This window comes from Callorhinus ursinus, unplaced genomic scaffold, assembly GCF_003265705.2.
Source record: "Callorhinus ursinus isolate GAN/ISIS: 27379988/994484 unplaced genomic scaffold, GSC_fseal_2.0 scaffold65, whole genome shotgun sequence".
In the NCBI taxonomy this organism is placed as follows: domain Eukaryota; kingdom Metazoa; phylum Chordata; class Mammalia; order Carnivora; family Otariidae; genus Callorhinus; species Callorhinus ursinus.
The window spans coordinates 7,925,170-7,941,870 of record NW_027397127.1 but is presented as its reverse complement, the minus strand read 5'-3'; positions in this window follow the sequence as shown (position 1 = coordinate 7,941,870).

The following is a 16,701-nucleotide window of genomic DNA, read 5'->3' as shown; positions in this document are numbered from 1 at the left end:
TCATACAAAACACTACTACCACATTCATAACAATTCTGCCACCAGATGTGTGTACCTGGGGTGGGGTTTCCCCACATCCAAGTAGTCTACAACACCAACTTGGTGTCCTACACTAATGATTTGCAATTATTTTTTCCCATTCAGGGTGTTACCCTTTCATTCTCTTGAGAATGTCCTTTGATGTCCAAGGATTTTTAATTTTGATGTAGCCTAACTTATCATTTTTCTTGTTGCCAGTTCTTTTAGTGTTATATCTAAGAAATTATTACCAAATCCAATGTCATGAAGCTTTTCTCCTGTATTTTCTTCTCAGAGTTTTATAGTTTTCACTTTTTCATTCTTCGATTAGGTCATTTTGAGTTAATTTTTGTGTATGATGTAATATAAGAATAATCTTCACATTTTATGTTTGCATTGACTATTGGGCATGTAAGTGATAATGTTGAGTAGGAATTTGAATATGTGTTATTCTCCTCTGCATAACACATTCTTACTCTTCCTTTAAGAGCCAGTCCAGCTGTAAGGAAGTATCTCAGACTCTAAGGGAGGGGAAAACTTCCAGAAGTTGGAGTTTCATAGAAGATGAGGATTTGGAAGTGACCATCAGATTTGTCGATCAGTAAGCTCATTGGTGAGTACTGAGAGAGTAGAAGACTGACTGCCATATTTAGAGGAGTCAGAGAAAGTAAGAACAGTCATTCTATCAGAAGGCTTTGCTGCATGGCCTTGTTTGCCTTTTTATTTTTTTTAATTTTTTAAAATTTTTTATTCAAATTCAATTTAATTAACCTATACTGTATTATTAGTTTCAGGTGTAGAATTTAATGATTCATCAGTTGCATACAATACCCAGGGCCCTCCTTAATCTCCATCACCCATTTGACTCATCCCCCTGCCCAACCCCCCTCCAGCAACCCTCAGTTTGTTCTCTATAGTTAAGAGTCTCTTTTATGGTTTGCCTCTCTCTGTGTTTTCATCTCATTTTATTTTGATAGTCTTTTCAGCATTTCTCAAGTGTTTTGGTGATGAAAGAGATCCAGAAGATTTTACATCTCCAACTGTGCCTCATAGAGCCACCCTCTTTCCAGGAGGGGATGTTATAACTCTGGCAGTTATAAGGCAGACAGATTTTGGCTTAGACTAAGTTCTAATGGAGGGAGCATCAAAGTCATATCGATTTAGGAGCTCATATCCCAGTTCTGCACTCACTGGCTGTGTGACCTTAGACAAGTCACTCTCTCTGATCCTCAGTTTTCTCATCTGTAAAATTAGATATTATGAGGATTAAATGAGATCCAGTGAGTAAAGACATCAAGGGTAGTTACACAGTAGAGTAGTGACACAATAATTGTTAGAGAAGGGTTGATACAGAGAAATAACATTTAGGACAAGCCAAAAATGGAATGAGGTCTCCATCATTGGAGATGTTCAAAGACAGAATACATGACTACGCTGTAGAAATTTATGGAGAGGATTCAGATGGGTTAGCCAGCTGAACGGTGAAGTCCTTTCCAAACTTCAGTTTTAATATTCTAAAAATCCCAAACAATAGAAATGCAGACACAAAAGTGGATTCTGAGACCACCCTGCTAATTATGGAGACTTCATGCCCAGATGGCATCTTGGAGCAATTGGACTAAGGGTGAGGATAAATACCATCCAAGGAACTATTGAGGGTATGGAGGGGGAAGGGCAGTGGCATAGGACTGTCTCAGATTTGAGAGCATACTACCAACTGTGCTGTCTGCTTCTACCATTGGCATCCTTCTTCACTGTGTGCATGGCTTTCCAATAATCAAATAAGCCCCTGAAGTAACTGCATGGGCATTGTACTCCCTGACTCCATCAAATGGGGTATCCCATACTAATCTCTCATTTACACTTTTATGGTTTTATCATAACTGATTCCCATTTTGAGAAAAGACTTTAGATGTTGGTACAGTAAGAAAGAGTGTTTCTTGATTATCTAGGCTTTTTATTTATTTATTTTTAATTTTATTATGTTAGTCACCATACAATACATCATTAGTTTTTGATGTAGTGTTCCATGATTGTTTGCATATACCACCCAGTGCTCCATTCTGTACGTGCCCTCTTTAATAACCATCACCAGGCTAACCCATCCCCCCACCCCACTCCCCTCTAGAACCCTCAGTTTGTTGCTCAGAGTCCATAGTCTCTCATGGTTCGCCTCCCACTCCGATTTCCTCCCTTCATTTTTCGCTTCCTACTATCTTCTTTTTTTTTTTAAACATATAATGTATTATTTGTTTCAGAGGCACAGGTCTGTGAGTCAACAGTCTTACACACTTCACAGTGCTCACCATGGCACATATCCTCCCCAATGTCCGTCACCCAGCCACACCATCCTTCCCACCCCCCACCACTCCAGCACCCCTCAGTTTGTTTCCTGAGATTAAGAATTCCTCATATAAGTGAGATCATATATGTCTTCCCCTGATTGTCTTATTTCACTCAGCATAATACCCTCCAGTTCTATCTATTTCGTTGCAAATGGCAAGATTTCATTCCTTTTGATGGCTGCATAATATTCCATTACACACACACACACACACACACACACACACACACACACACACACACCACATCTTCTTTATCCATTCATCTGTCGATAGACATCTTGGCTCTTTCCATAGTTTGGCTATTGTGGACATTGCTGCTATAAACATGAGGGTGCACATACACCTTCGGATCCCTACATTTGTAACTTTGGGGTAAATACCCAGTAGTGCAATTGCTGGATCATATGGTAGCTCTATTTTCAACTTTCTGAAGAACTTCCATACTGTTATCCAGAGTGGTTGCACCAGATTGCATTCCCACCAACAGTGTAGGAGGGTTCCCTTCTCCACATTCCCACCAACATCTGTCGTTTCCTGACTTGTTAATTTTAGCCATTCTGACTGGTGTGAGGTGGTATCTCATTGAGGTTTTGATTTGGATTTCCCTGATGCCCAGCGATGTTGAGCACTTTTTCATGTGTCTCTTGGCCATTTGGATGTCTTCTTTGGAAAAATGTTCATGTCTTCTGCCCATTTCTTGATTGGATCATTTGTTCTTTGGGTGATGAGTTTGATAAGTTCCTTATAGATTTTGGATACTAGCCCTTTATCTGATATGTCATTTGCAAATATCTTCTCGCATTCTGTCGGTTGTCTTTTGGTTTTGTTGACTGTTTCTTTTGCTGTGCAAAAGCTTCTTATCTTGATGAAGTCCCAATAGTTCATTTTTGCCCTTGCTTCCCTTGCCTTTGGTGATATGTCTAGGAAAAAGTTGCTGCAGCTGAAGTCGAAGAGGTTGCTGCCTGTGTTCTCCTTTAGAATTTTGATGAACTCCTGTCTCACATTTAGGTCTTTCAACCATTTTGAATCTATTTTTGTGTGTGGTGTAAGGAAATGGTCCAGTTTCATTCTTCTGCATGTGACTGTCCAGTTTTCCCAACACCAGTTGTTGAAGAGACTCTCTTTTTTCCACTGGACATTCTTTGCTGCTTTGTAGAAGTTTAGTTGACCATAGAGTTGAGGGTCCATTTCTGGGCTCTCTATTCTGTTCCATTGATCTATGTGTCAGTTTTTGTGCCAGTACCATATTGTCTTGATGATCACAGCTTTGTAATAGAGCTTGAAGTCCAGAAAAGTGATGCCACCGGCTTTCCTTTTCTTTTTCAACATTCCTCTGGCTATTTGGTGTCTTTTCTGGTTCCATACAAATTTTAGGATTCTTTGTTCCATTTCTTTGAAAAAAGTGGATGGTATTTTGATAGGGATTGCATTGAATGTGTAGATTGTTTTAGGTAGCATTGACATCTTCAGAATATTTGTTCTTCCAATCCATGAGCATGGAACGTTTTTCCATTTCTTTGTGTCTTCCTCAATTTCTTTCATGAGTATTTTATAGTTCTGAGTACAGATTCGTTGCCTCTTTGGTTAGATTTATTCCTAGATATCTTATGGTTTTGTGTGCAATTGTAAATGGGATCGACTCCTTAATTTCTCTCTCTTCTGTCTTGTTGTTGGTGTATAGGAATGCCACTGATTTCTGTGCATTGATTTTATATCCTGCCACTTTACTGAATTCCTGTATGAGTTCTAGCAGTTTTGGGGTAGAGTCTTTTGGGTTTTCTACATAAAGTATCAAAGAGTGAGAGTTTGACTTCTTCTTTGCTGATTCAGATGGCTTTTATTTCTTTTTTTGTCTGATTGCTAGGACTTCTAATACTATGTTGAATAGCAGTGGTGATAGTGGACATCCCTGCTGTGTTCCTGACCTTAGGAGGAAAGCTCTCAGTTTTTCCCCATTGAGAATGTTATTCTCTGTGGGTTTTTCATAGATAGCTTTTATGATACTGAGGTATGTACCCTCTATCCTTGTACTCTGAAGAGTTTTGATCAGGAAAGGATGCTATACTTTGTCAAATGCTTTTTCTGCATCTATTGAGAGGATCATAGGGTTCTTGTTCTTTCTTTTATTAATGTTTGTATCACATTGATTGATTTGCAGATGTTGAACCAACCTTGCATACCAGGGATAAGTTCCACTTGGTCGTGGTGAAGAATCCTTTTAATGTACTGTTGGATCCTGTTGGCTAGTATTTTGGTGAGAATTTTTGCATCCATGTTCATCAAGGATATTGGTCTGTAATTCTCCTTTTTGATGGGGTCTTTGGTTTTGGGATCAAGGTAATGGTGGCCTCATAAAACGAGTTTGGAAGTTTTCCTTCCATTTCTATTTTTTTGGAACAGTGTCAGAAGAACAGGTATTAATTCTTCTTTAAATGTTTGGTACAATTTCCCTGGGAAACCATCTGGCCCTGGGCTTTTGTTTGTTGGGAGATTTTTGATTCCTTATTGGTTATAGGTCTGTTCAGGTTTTCTTTTTCTTCCTGGTTCAGTTTTGGTAGTTTATACAGGTCTAGGAATGCATCCATTTCTTCCAGATTATCTAATTTGCTGGCATAGAGTTGCTCATAATATGTTGTTATGACTGTATTTCTTTGGTGTTGGTTGTGATCTTTCCTCTTTCATTCATGATTTTATTTATTTGGGTCATTTCTCTTTTCATTTTGATAAGTCTGGCCAGGGGTTTATCAATTTTATTCATTCTTTTAAAGAACCAGCTACTAGTTTCGTTGATCTGTTCTACTGTTCTTTTGGTTTGTAGTTCATTGATTACTTTTCTGATTATTATTTCTCTTCTCCTGCTGGGTTTGGGCTTTATTTGCTGTTCTTTCTCCAGCTCCTTTAGGTGTAGGGTTAGGTTGTGTACTTGAGACATTTCTTGTTTCTTGAGAAAGGCTTGTATTGCTATATACTTTCCTCCTAGGACTGCCTTTGCTGCATCCCAAAGATTTTGAACAGTTGTGTTTTCATTTTCATTCGTTTCCATGAATTTTTAAAATTCTTCTTTAATTTCGTGGTTGACCCATTCATTCCTCAGTAGGATGCTCTTTAGCCTCTGTGTATTTGAGTTCTTTCTGACATTCCTCTTGTGAGTGAGTTCTAGTTTCAAAGCATTGTGGTCTGAAAATATGCTGGGAATGATCCCAATCTTTTGGTATGGTTTGAGACCTAATTTGTGACCTTGGATGCAATCTATTCTGGAGAATGTTCCATGGGCACTAGAGGAGAATGTGTATGCTGTTGCTCTGGGATGGAATGTTCTGAATATATCTGTGAAGTCCATTTGGTCCAGCGTATCATTTAAAGCCTTTATTTCCTTGCTGATCTTTTCCTTAGAGGAGGGGGGTGTTAAAGTCCCCCACTATTATTGTATTGTTGCCAATGTGTTTCTTTGCTTTTGTTATTAATTGGCTTATATAATTGGCTGCTGTCATGTTAGGGGCATAGATATTTACAATTGTTAGATCTTCTTGTTGGATAGACCCTTTAAGTAGGATATAGTGTCCTTCCTCATCCCTTATTATACTGTTTGGTTTAAAATGTAATTTGTCTGATATAAGGATTGCCACTCCAGCTTTCTTTTTGGTGTCCATTAGCATGGTAAATTGTTTTCCACCCCCTCACTTTCAATCTGGGGGTGTCTTTGGGTCTAAAATGAGTCTCTTGCAGACAGCATATCGATGGGTCTTGTTTTTTAATCTAATCTGATACCCTGTGTCTTTTGATTGGGGCATTGAGCCCATTTCCATTCAGGGTAACTATTGAAAGATATGAATTTAGTGCCATTGTATTGCCTGTAGGTGACTGTTACTGTGTATTGTCTCTGTTCCTTTCTGGTCTATGTTACTTTTAGGCTTTCTCTTTGCTTAGAGAACCCCTTTCAGTATTTCTTGTAGGGCTGTTTTGTGTTTGCAAATTCCTTTAGTTTTTGTTTGTCCTGGAAGCTTTTAATCTCTCCTTCTATTTTCAATGAGAGCCTAGCTGGATATAGTATTCTTGGCTGCATATTTTTCTCATTTAGTGCTCTGAAGATATCATGCCAGTCCTTCCTGGCCTGCCAGGTCTCTGTGGATAGGTCTGTTGCCAATCTAATATTTCTAACATTGTAGGTTACAGATCTCTTCTCCCGAGCTGCTTTCAGGATTTTCTCTTTGTCTCTGAGACTCGTAAGTTTTACTATTAGATGTCGGGGAGTTGACCTATTTTTATTGATTTTGAGAGGGGTTCTCTGTGCCTCCTGGATTTTGATGCCTGTTTCCTTCCACACCTTAGGGAAGTTCTCTGCTATTATTTGCTCCAATATACCTTCTGCCCCCCTCTCTCTTTCTTCTTCTTCTGGGATCCCAATTATTCTAATGTTGTTTCATCATATGGTATCACTTATCTCTCGAATTCTGCCCTTGTGATCCTGTAGTTGTTTATCTCTCTTTTTCTCAGCCTCTTTATTTTCCATCATTTGGTCTTCTATATCGCTGATTCTCTCTTCTGCCTCATTTATCCTAGCAGTTAGTGCCCCCATTTTTGATTGCACCTCATTAATAGCCCTTTTGATTTCGACTTGGTTAGATTTTAGTTCTTTTATTTCTCCAGAAAGTGTTTCTCTAATATCTTCCATGCTTTTCTCAAGCCCAGCTAGTATCTTTAAAATCGTCATTCTGAACTCTAGTTCTGACATCTTACTAATGTCCGTATTGACTAGGTCCCTGGCAGTCAGTACTGCCTCTTGTTCTTTTTGTTGAGGTGGTTTTTTCCATCTTGTCATTTTGTCCAGAGGAGAATAGATGAATGAGAGAACAAAATGCTAACAGGGTAACAATGACCCCAGAAAAATATACACTAAACAAATTAGAAGAGACCTGAAACCAGGGAAAAGGAAGGGAAATTTTAAAGAAAAAAGAAAGAAGAGAAAAAGATAAATAAAACAGAATATGATCAAATATGATCAGGCTGGTGCATAGATCAGTGCCACACACTAGATTTTGGGCCTATTTTGGTCTGTTAGAAGAAAGTGCCTCCCAAAATTTTAAAGAAAGAAAAACTTATATATGTACAAAAAGGGTTAATACAATGAAGGGATGGAATATGACTGTAAAGATGGAAATTATAAAAGATTTTATAAAAGGAATTGATAAAAAGTTGTTTGAAAAAAGAAAGAGGAATTAAAAAAAAAAGGAAGAGGATGTGATCAGGCAAGAGAATAGAACAAAGCCATACACTAGAGATTTAGGGTATATTTTGGTCTGTTAGAAGAAACTGTATCCCAAAATTTCAATGAGAGAATAACTTATATATATATATATGAAAAATAAAGTTAACTACTATGAGGGGCTAGAATATATGACTCTAAAATGAAAAATAAAAAAGATTTTTTAAAAAAGGGATTGATGAGATGTTGGTTGAGAAAGGGAAAAAGAAAAATTTAAAAAAAAAGAAAAAGAAAATTAAAAAAATTAACTTTGAATGACTAAAGAATCATGGGAAAAAAGCCATGAATTCTATGTGCAGTATTCCCCTAGCACTGGAGTTCTGCCGTTCTCCTTGATGGGTAAACTTGGTCTTGCCTGGCTGTTCATGCTGATCTTCTGGGGTAGGGGCCTGTTGCCATGGTTCCCAAATATCTTTGCCAGAGGTAGAATTGCCCTGCCCTTGCCGGGTCTGGGCTAAGTAATCTGCTTGGGTTTGCTCTCGGGAGCTTTTGTTTCCTGCAAGCTTTCCGTACAGCTTTGGAGGATGAGAGTGAAATGGCGGCCTCCCAATCTCCACCCCAGAGGAGCCAAGAACTCGGGGGCCCCGCTCCTCACTGAGCCCCAGAGAAAAGCAGTCAGTCACTCCCGTCTCCCCGGTCTCTGGCCACACTATCTTCTCACCCGGCCTGTGACCAAGCGTTTCTATCTCTGGCTCACGACCCCGTGTGGAGTCTCCAAATCCAGCAGATCCCTGTGGTGCACTCCCGCGCCACTCCTCCCAGGGGAGGAAGGGGAGTCTCCCCGGATCTGCCGGTTGTTGGGTCCCTGCTGGAGGAGCAGTGGCCTGACTGTGCCGCAGATCACGGTTTATGGCAACCCCGAGCTGAGAGCCTGCTCCCCAGCTCCATCTCTGCAGCCGGCTTCCCCGCTCTGATACCTGGGATCTCTGCCACACTCAGGCACCCCCGGTCGTTCTATGACCCCAGGGGTCCTGAGACCACACTGTCCCAAGAGTGTTCCACCCCTGCTTAGCCACTGGAGCGATGTCCCTCAGCTGAGCGGACTTCTAAAATTTCCGATTTTGTGCTCCGCGGCTCTATCATTTGCCAGAAGTGGCCAACGGAGGCCCCCTCCCCCGCCGTCTATCCTCCCGAATATCGCCTCGGATTCACTTCTCCGCACGTCCTACCTTCCGGAAACTGGTCGCTTTTCTGTTCAGAGAGATGCTGCTATTCTTTTCTTCAATCTCCTGTTGAGTTCGTAGGTGTTCAGAATGGTTTGATCCCTATCTAGCTGAATTCCTGGGACCAGAAGAAATCCAGGTCTCCTACTCCTCTGCCATCTTGCTCCTCTGATTATCTAGGCTTTTATGTGAGGCTGATTGTAGCTTTCAGTTTGGCTTCCGAAACTGTCTTCATGATGCTTCTCCCACTGTGCTCTCTTCAAGCCAATGCTGCTGACCCCAGTTCAAGCCTTCATCCCTGACCTAGACCTTTTTTAAAAAAAGATTCATTTATTTATTTGAAGAGGGAGGGGCAGAGGGAGAGAGAGAGAATCTCAAGCAGGCTCCCTGCTGAGCACAGAGCCTGACACAGGGATCCATCTCACCACCCTGAGATCATGACCTGAGCCGAAACTAAGAGTTGAACTCCAACAGTGTTCACCTAGGCACCCTCCCTGAGCTAGACTTTTGCAGTCACCTTCTGATTGGTTTTTCACCTCTGGTGTTCACCCCCTCTTTAATCCTTTCAGCATCTAACCGTTACTATCTGACTCCAACCTACCCTTCTAGATAGCTTCTTCCTGCCCTTCCTGTCATGCACACTCAGCTTCAACCTAATGGGGCTACTGGCCAGTCGCTGAGCAACTCTCTCTTAAAGATATTCAGTTTTCTTTCCAAAATCCCATCCTTAAAAAAAAATCCAGTATCATCTATTCTTCTAGCCAAAGCCACCTGTGAGTAAATGCATTGTGTGGCTCTCTTTGTGCCCTGATCACATAGTACCTTTTATTAGAAGTGTGCGTGTGTGTGTGTGTGTGTGTGTGTGTGTGTGTGTGTGTGTGTGTGTCTTATTTCCCTTAAAGGTCTATAAGCTTCAGGGGCACCTAGGTGGCTCAGTGGGTTAAGCATCTGCCTTTGGCTCAGGTCATGATCTCAGGGTCCTGGGATCAAGTCCCACATAGGACTCCCTGCTTGGGGAAGTCTGCTTCTCCCTCTCTCTTTTCCCCTCTGCCTGCTTGTGCTCTCTTTCTCTCTCTCTTTCTCTCTCAAGTACATAAATAAAATCTTCTTAAAAAAATCTGTAAGCTTCATTTTTTGCATAACTAGCTGCATTCTCTCCATATTCTGTCTCATTTTAAAAATAAACTCTTTCTGTCCTCCATGATTTATTCCTTGAATTCCTATCCCATTTAACAAATAAACAGATAAACCCAATCAGGGTTTGTGTGGGTTACACTGAAAAGTAATTTTAACACCTGACATCCTAAAAGACAAATTACAGAAATCATTTTAGGTACTAATTGACATTGTAGAAGTCTGAGTGGGGAAAAATCAGTCTACAATTGATCAATTCCACTGAACTGAATGTTGCCTCCTTAATCAGCAAGGAGCTGCATTTGCTCTCCTGTTACAGCTTTCTCTTTTTCAGAAATGTCAAATCCATGGGGAATGGTTACTTGAAGTATATATTTAATTTATTTCTTAGCTTTCGAGCCTAACTTAAGCCATTGGTTTGTTCTTGGATATTATGGGATTTTTAAGAAAGCCATTTTCTAGCTTGCTCTCCAGGATGTGGGCATATTACATCCATTTAATCCCTTGAATTTACAGAGTGGGCTAGCACAGAAACCAGAGGTGAGTATAACATTATTTGTGCAGCATCAATTTCCATAAAATAAGATAACAGGAACCCACCACAGCTCTTCTGACAGTTTCTATGTTCCTGATGTTGTTTATGAGAACATTGCTCATTACAGTGAATTAGTTCCTCTAGACTTTGTTTCTCCCACATGGAGTATAGTGAGTTGAGGTGGAGCATAAAGGGTCAACATACCTTAGCAGACAAACAGCCACCAAGGCTCTGTTTGTTAGTGCCAGCATGACCGAAGTAGGGGGCAAAGGGCATTTGGAACAGGTTGCAAACATATTCAAGTGCATAAACCTCTTCCAAAAGCTATTACGTCTGGAAAAGCTTCACTGTAGACCTGTAGATCCTATTTAGGAGTCAGTCATTGAATTGAAGTCAGAGTGACCTTTCTTGTGCTCCATTAAATGTAGACATGTTAAGAGTGCTTCTTTCCACTGAAATGCTTTATTATGGTACTCCGTTTATGCAGAACTTCACTTTGGATTTATTTTTAAAAGTGGAAATGCTTGTTTCAGCTTGAGGCATATGTCTGGAACTTACTTTGCAAAATGTACTCTCTAACCCAGCTCATTAGTCAGAAAATGACCACCCTACTCCAGAGCACTAATGATAATAATTTAATCCTTACTGCCACCCTGTAAAATAGATATTATCATTCTTCCCATTTTCCAGCTGGGAGGGGAAATGATATAATGGAAGTCAGAACTTAGACTAACGGCAGCCTGCCTGGGTTTGAATCCCAGCTCTACCCCTCACTAGCTGTGTATTAAGCAAGTTACCTAACTTCTCTGTGCCTCAGCTTCCTCATCTCTAGAGTGAGATAATAACAGGACTTCCTTATAGGGTAAAGTGTTAATTCATGGAAAGCACCTAAAACTACTGAGCACACAGTCAATTCTCAAAGAATGGAAGATCTTCCAGAGTTAGGTGGCCACTTTCTGGCCAGTTGATAGGACAACTGAGAAGGAAAAATATGGATCACTGAAGTAGACTAGAGGGAAAAATGTAGTCATTGGAGCAGGCTGGCCTTATTCATGGTTCCTGAGATGAGCTGTGTTACTCTCTTTGAAGGCAGGGGCAGGTGTACGGAAGGATTAGATAATGCAGGCCAGGAGGAGCTGGTGCCTGGAATGTATCCCAGATATGTCTGCCCCAGCCTGCACCTCCTGGAATCCAGGATATGAGAAAAGGCCCTTTCCGTACACAAGCTCCAGGAAGGTTTAGAACCCCAAGGAGTATACAAACTATTAAGCTCAATGAATCACAATAAATTAATACTTAAACGACTACTTTACCCCTTAATTTAGAAGTGGCAATTTACAAAGCAACTGACTATTCATCATAGTTTTTCTTTGGAAGATCTAAAGCATAGTTTCTGGCTTACCCAGCAGGGGTGTCAAACACCTGAGTTACATGGAACCACCTTGTCATTTCACCTTGTAATTTATAATGATTGGACTTGGTGTTTTATTGTTGTCACCAAATTTAAGTGTTTCAAATGTAATTTTGCTCAAAGTTCTCCGTCCATAGTGAACTCACTGTTTCCCCTTTACTTCTCAGTTACATTTCAGGTAGTTTCTATAGCAGCAGCTTCCACATTTATACCTTTCTGTCAGCAGCTTTGCGTGCTCAGAGCCATCACTCCCATGGATAGCAAAGGGGATATTTAGCTGAACATGATGTGTATTGGCTTGAGTATGGCTCAGTCCCATGCTCCTCTCTTGGATTCCAGATTCTGGCTACCCAGATGGTTTCACAGTGCACACTGCAAGATGTAGGCCCACCTGGCAACGCTGGCAATAAGCAAGGAGTAATAAGGGGCCCTTAGGACAGAGAAATTCCCCGGGCCACTGAGGTGGTGAGCTCATTGTGATCCAGTATTCCTTCATTCATTCGTATAACAGAATTTACTGAGAGACCAGGCACTGTGCCAGGCACAGCCAGATACAAATTCTGTCCCTGGGGAAATGATTGTTTAGAAAAAAGGAAGATGATGAAACAAAGGATTCCAATAGAGAGTGATACTGTGATATACATAAAAGGGGCTCCTAAACCAGGCTTGAAGGTTGCAAAGAAAACTGGGTGGCTGGGCAGAGGGAGGAAGGAAGTATTAATCTTCACACTTTGTTCTTCTTTTCCCCATCCCTGCTCCAATCTATAAGCAAGCCCTATTTTCTGAGTAAAATACAAATTTAACCACTTTTCAACACCTTTGTCCTTTTTGCTCTGGTCTGAGCCACCATCATCTCTCAAGTGGACAACTACAACAGCCTCCTAACTGGTCTCCCCATTTCCGCTCTGGCAAATATCATAGATTAGCTCACTTGACCCTCATTCCAACCCCAATCACAGGGAACCTTACTGAATGATAGTTTGGAAAGCTAATCTACATTTTCTGAACTTTTGCCCTTATGTCCTGGTTTCCACAGATAACTTAGCCTCTGCCAAAGCAAATAAACCTGTATGAGATTTAAAAGGGGATGGAGGTGTAGTCTATGTTTCTTCTGTGGTTTCTGGTTTCTGCTAGTGAGCAGAGTCTTGGAAGCTTTTGCTTCTTCTGTAGCAGCAATAATAGAGGTCCCAAGGTATAGTTCCTAGTTTTGTGGGTATCAAAAGGCAAAGCATGAGATATATGCTTTGTTTATTATAGATGGAGAATGGGGCAGTGTGATCTTGAAGCTAAAATTTGTGATGATCACAGCAGAGCCAGAGTAGTCCTAGAGCCAGCTATCAGGACTATGGATTCCTCACTCTCCAACCCCCCTGATTATACCAGTTCTACGGTATTATTCAAGAAAACAGTTCTGGAAATTCATCCTAGAATTTTATTCTTCTGGCTCTTTCAACACCTTTGCAAGCATTTCTGCTTAAATGCATTAAAGTGGTTTCCGCTCTCTCTCATAGAACTCTCCATCTTACTCCCAACACAGAAGATAAAGGAAATTTTTTAAAATGAAAACAAGATCCTGTAACCTCCTTGCTTGAAACCTTCCATTGGCTTCCCATTCTACTTGTAATAAAAAAACAAACTCATCATTTCCTTCCACTCTAACCTGCATGACTTTGCCAAAGCTCTCCTTACCCTCTTGCTGTTCCTCAAACACATCAAGAACACTCCTGCCTCAGGGCTTGCTTGATGTTTACTGTTCCTCCTACCTGGAATATTCTTCCCTCAGATAGGTGGATGGCTCAACTTTTCACTTCATTACAGTCATCTCTTTCTAATCTAAGAGTAACCCATATCTACTCTCCATGTTTACTTTCTGAAGAGCAGGTTTTGCTCTCTGAAATCATCTTGTTTAATTTTTTGTACATCACCTGTACATAAGCTCCACAAGGATAGAGACTTTGTCTTACTTTTTTCAGTGGATCCTTGGGAAAAGCATTGATCTATACAAATTGAAAAAATACCTAGGAATTCAAGAGAAGGATGAAGAAGTAGAAAAGACTGGGCATTTTTCAGTATTGCTGGGATGTCTGTGAAGTTTAAAGCAAAGCACCAAAAACTGAAAAATCCAATCACTTGAGAATGGTGGTAATTTTTGAAGAATATTCTTGCAATTTTGAGATAGAAATACTCAAGCAATATGAAGAACAGCCAGATCTGTGTCTGAAGTGGGTGTCATTATATCATTGGAATCTAATTAGAAGGCTGGTTCATGATCTTCTCTGCAGCCTATTTGGGATTTTTTTTTCTACAAAAGCATGTGCTATATCTGGTCTGCTCATCTGGGGAGTAATAAAACAGGGTGTTGAGGTTCAGATCATCTGAGGAGGCAAAACTGCACTCTGCAAGCCTCTGTTGTGTATTCAGCCCAGCATTACACATTCTGGGATGAGAGTAAGAAAGGGAAAGATACAAACCCTACCTGCAAAGAGAGAAGAGAGATGAAATACTCTACAGTGAGGGTCAAGGAGCTAAGAGAGAACCAACCTGCAGGGATCAGGTAAGATCAGTGCTCTGGAGAGGGAAGAGACCAGAGGACAGAGAACCAGAAACCATGGCATTAGTGAATAGGAGGCCCTGGAGTGCTTTAGAACTGGGACAGAAGTCAAATAAAATTGACCATTTTTGTTCATGAAGCTGAAACGAAAGGAAGTAGTAGGCACTGCAGTGTTGGTTTCCTATGTCCCTGGAGCACCTATATTAGAATCTCTAGGGGTATTTGTCCACCTGCTGCATCATCTACTAGGAGTGACTCCAAAGATTTTGCAATTTGGCAGTCTTCCCCTGAAATAGTTTTTACGCATGCTATGATTTCAGAGCCACTAATACAGATTACCAATATTTGTCAAGTGAAAAAATTCTGGAATGGGTCTATTGTCATGAATGAAAGCAGATTTACTCACAGTCTGTGTTTTTTTATTTAAATTCAATTAGTCAACATATAGTACATCGCTAGTTTCAGATGTAGAGTTTAGTAATTCATCAGTTGCATATAACACCCCGTGCTCATCATATCACGAGCCTTCCTTTATGCCTGCCCATCAACCAGTTACCCCATCCCCCCACCCATCTCCCCTCCAGAAACCCTGTTTGTTTCCTAGAATTAAGAATTTCTTACGGTCTGTCTCCCTCTCTGATTTCTTCCCATTCAGTTTTCCCTCCCTTCCCCTATGATCCTCTGTGCTATTTCTTATATTCCACATATGAGTGAAACCATATGATAATTATCTTTCTCTGATTATTTCGCTCAACATAATACCCTCCAGTTCCATCCACATCAATGTAAATGTTAAGCATTCATCCTTTTTGATGGCTGCATAATATTCGTGTGTGTGTGTGTGTGTGTGTGTGTGTACCACATCTTCTTTATCCATTCAGCTGTCGATGGACATCTGGGATCTTCCCATAGTTTAGCTATTGTGGACATTGCTGCTATAAACATTGGGGGTTCATGTGCCTCTTCAGATGACTACATTTGTATCTTTCCTACAACCCAGCAATCATACTACTAGGTATTTACCCCAAAGATACAAATGTGTATGTATTTTAAGAGGCAGGGTCAACTGCACATAAGGGGAATCCTGTTAGATAATCTTCTCATCAAACAGATTTTAATACGATATGTGACATCCTTTACCCCTCTCCAATACTCCAATCTCTACCAAAACACACATACACACACAGGGCCTGCTTTAATGCATGGAGGAACATGTGTGTCCTCAAAATAAACACTATAAAGAGGTTCAAATATGGGAGTATGACTGCTGAGTAATATTTAAGCTGTTTTTATGAAACACAACAAACCTAAAGAAAAGTGCATAAAACATAACTATAGAGTATAAGGAATAATTATAATGTGGGCATTCATGTAACTACTACCTCAGGCAAATAAAACATGACCAGCCTCCCAAAAGTCCCTCAGGCTTTTTCTTTACACCCCCTGTTATTTTGTATACTTTTATCATTTATTTATGCATTATGCATAACTTTTTCAAGTTTATAAAAAAATGGCCTCATATAGTATAGTATATATTCTTGTGTGTCCTTTTCTTTGCTTGATATAATGTTCATAAGATTCATCCAACTTGTATGCAGCCAAGTTTGTTCATTTTCTTTGCTGACTAATATCTTATTTATGGACATATCACTTCTTATACTCATTGAACTAGTTTTTGAATTTGGGTTGTGTTCAGTTTGGGACTAATACAAACAATGCAGCTCTGGGTTTTCTTGGCCATGTTTGCTGGTGTGCATGCACATAGGATTCTCTAAGTTAAGCACCTAGTGGTAGTATTGCTGGATGTAGGGTAGGTATATTTTAAACTTCGAGAAATACTGAATATTTCCTTTATTCAGTTCTAAATATTTCTTGGTTTCCTTTAAGAATTAGTTAGTAATATGCTATATTGAAACATTCAGTATTATAAATATGTTATACTACAATTTGTTGATAATTCAATGCAGTTGCAATCAAATTCTAACAGATCCTATTTTGTGGAATTTGTCAGTCTAACTCTAAAATGCCTGTGGAAAAATCAAAGGATCAAAAATAGTCAAGATACTCCTAAGGAAGATGATAGAAGATTCACTCTACCAAATAGTAAGTCTCCTTATAAGGCCAAAGTAATTAAGACAGTCAAGTTATAGCACAAGAATAGATAAATACATTAATGAAACAGAACAGGGAACCCAGAAACCTCTCCATTTCAACATCTACTCTGACTGTTACCTTCATCTTTAGTTCTTAACTGCTACCTGGCTGTTCATTGAGGACATAG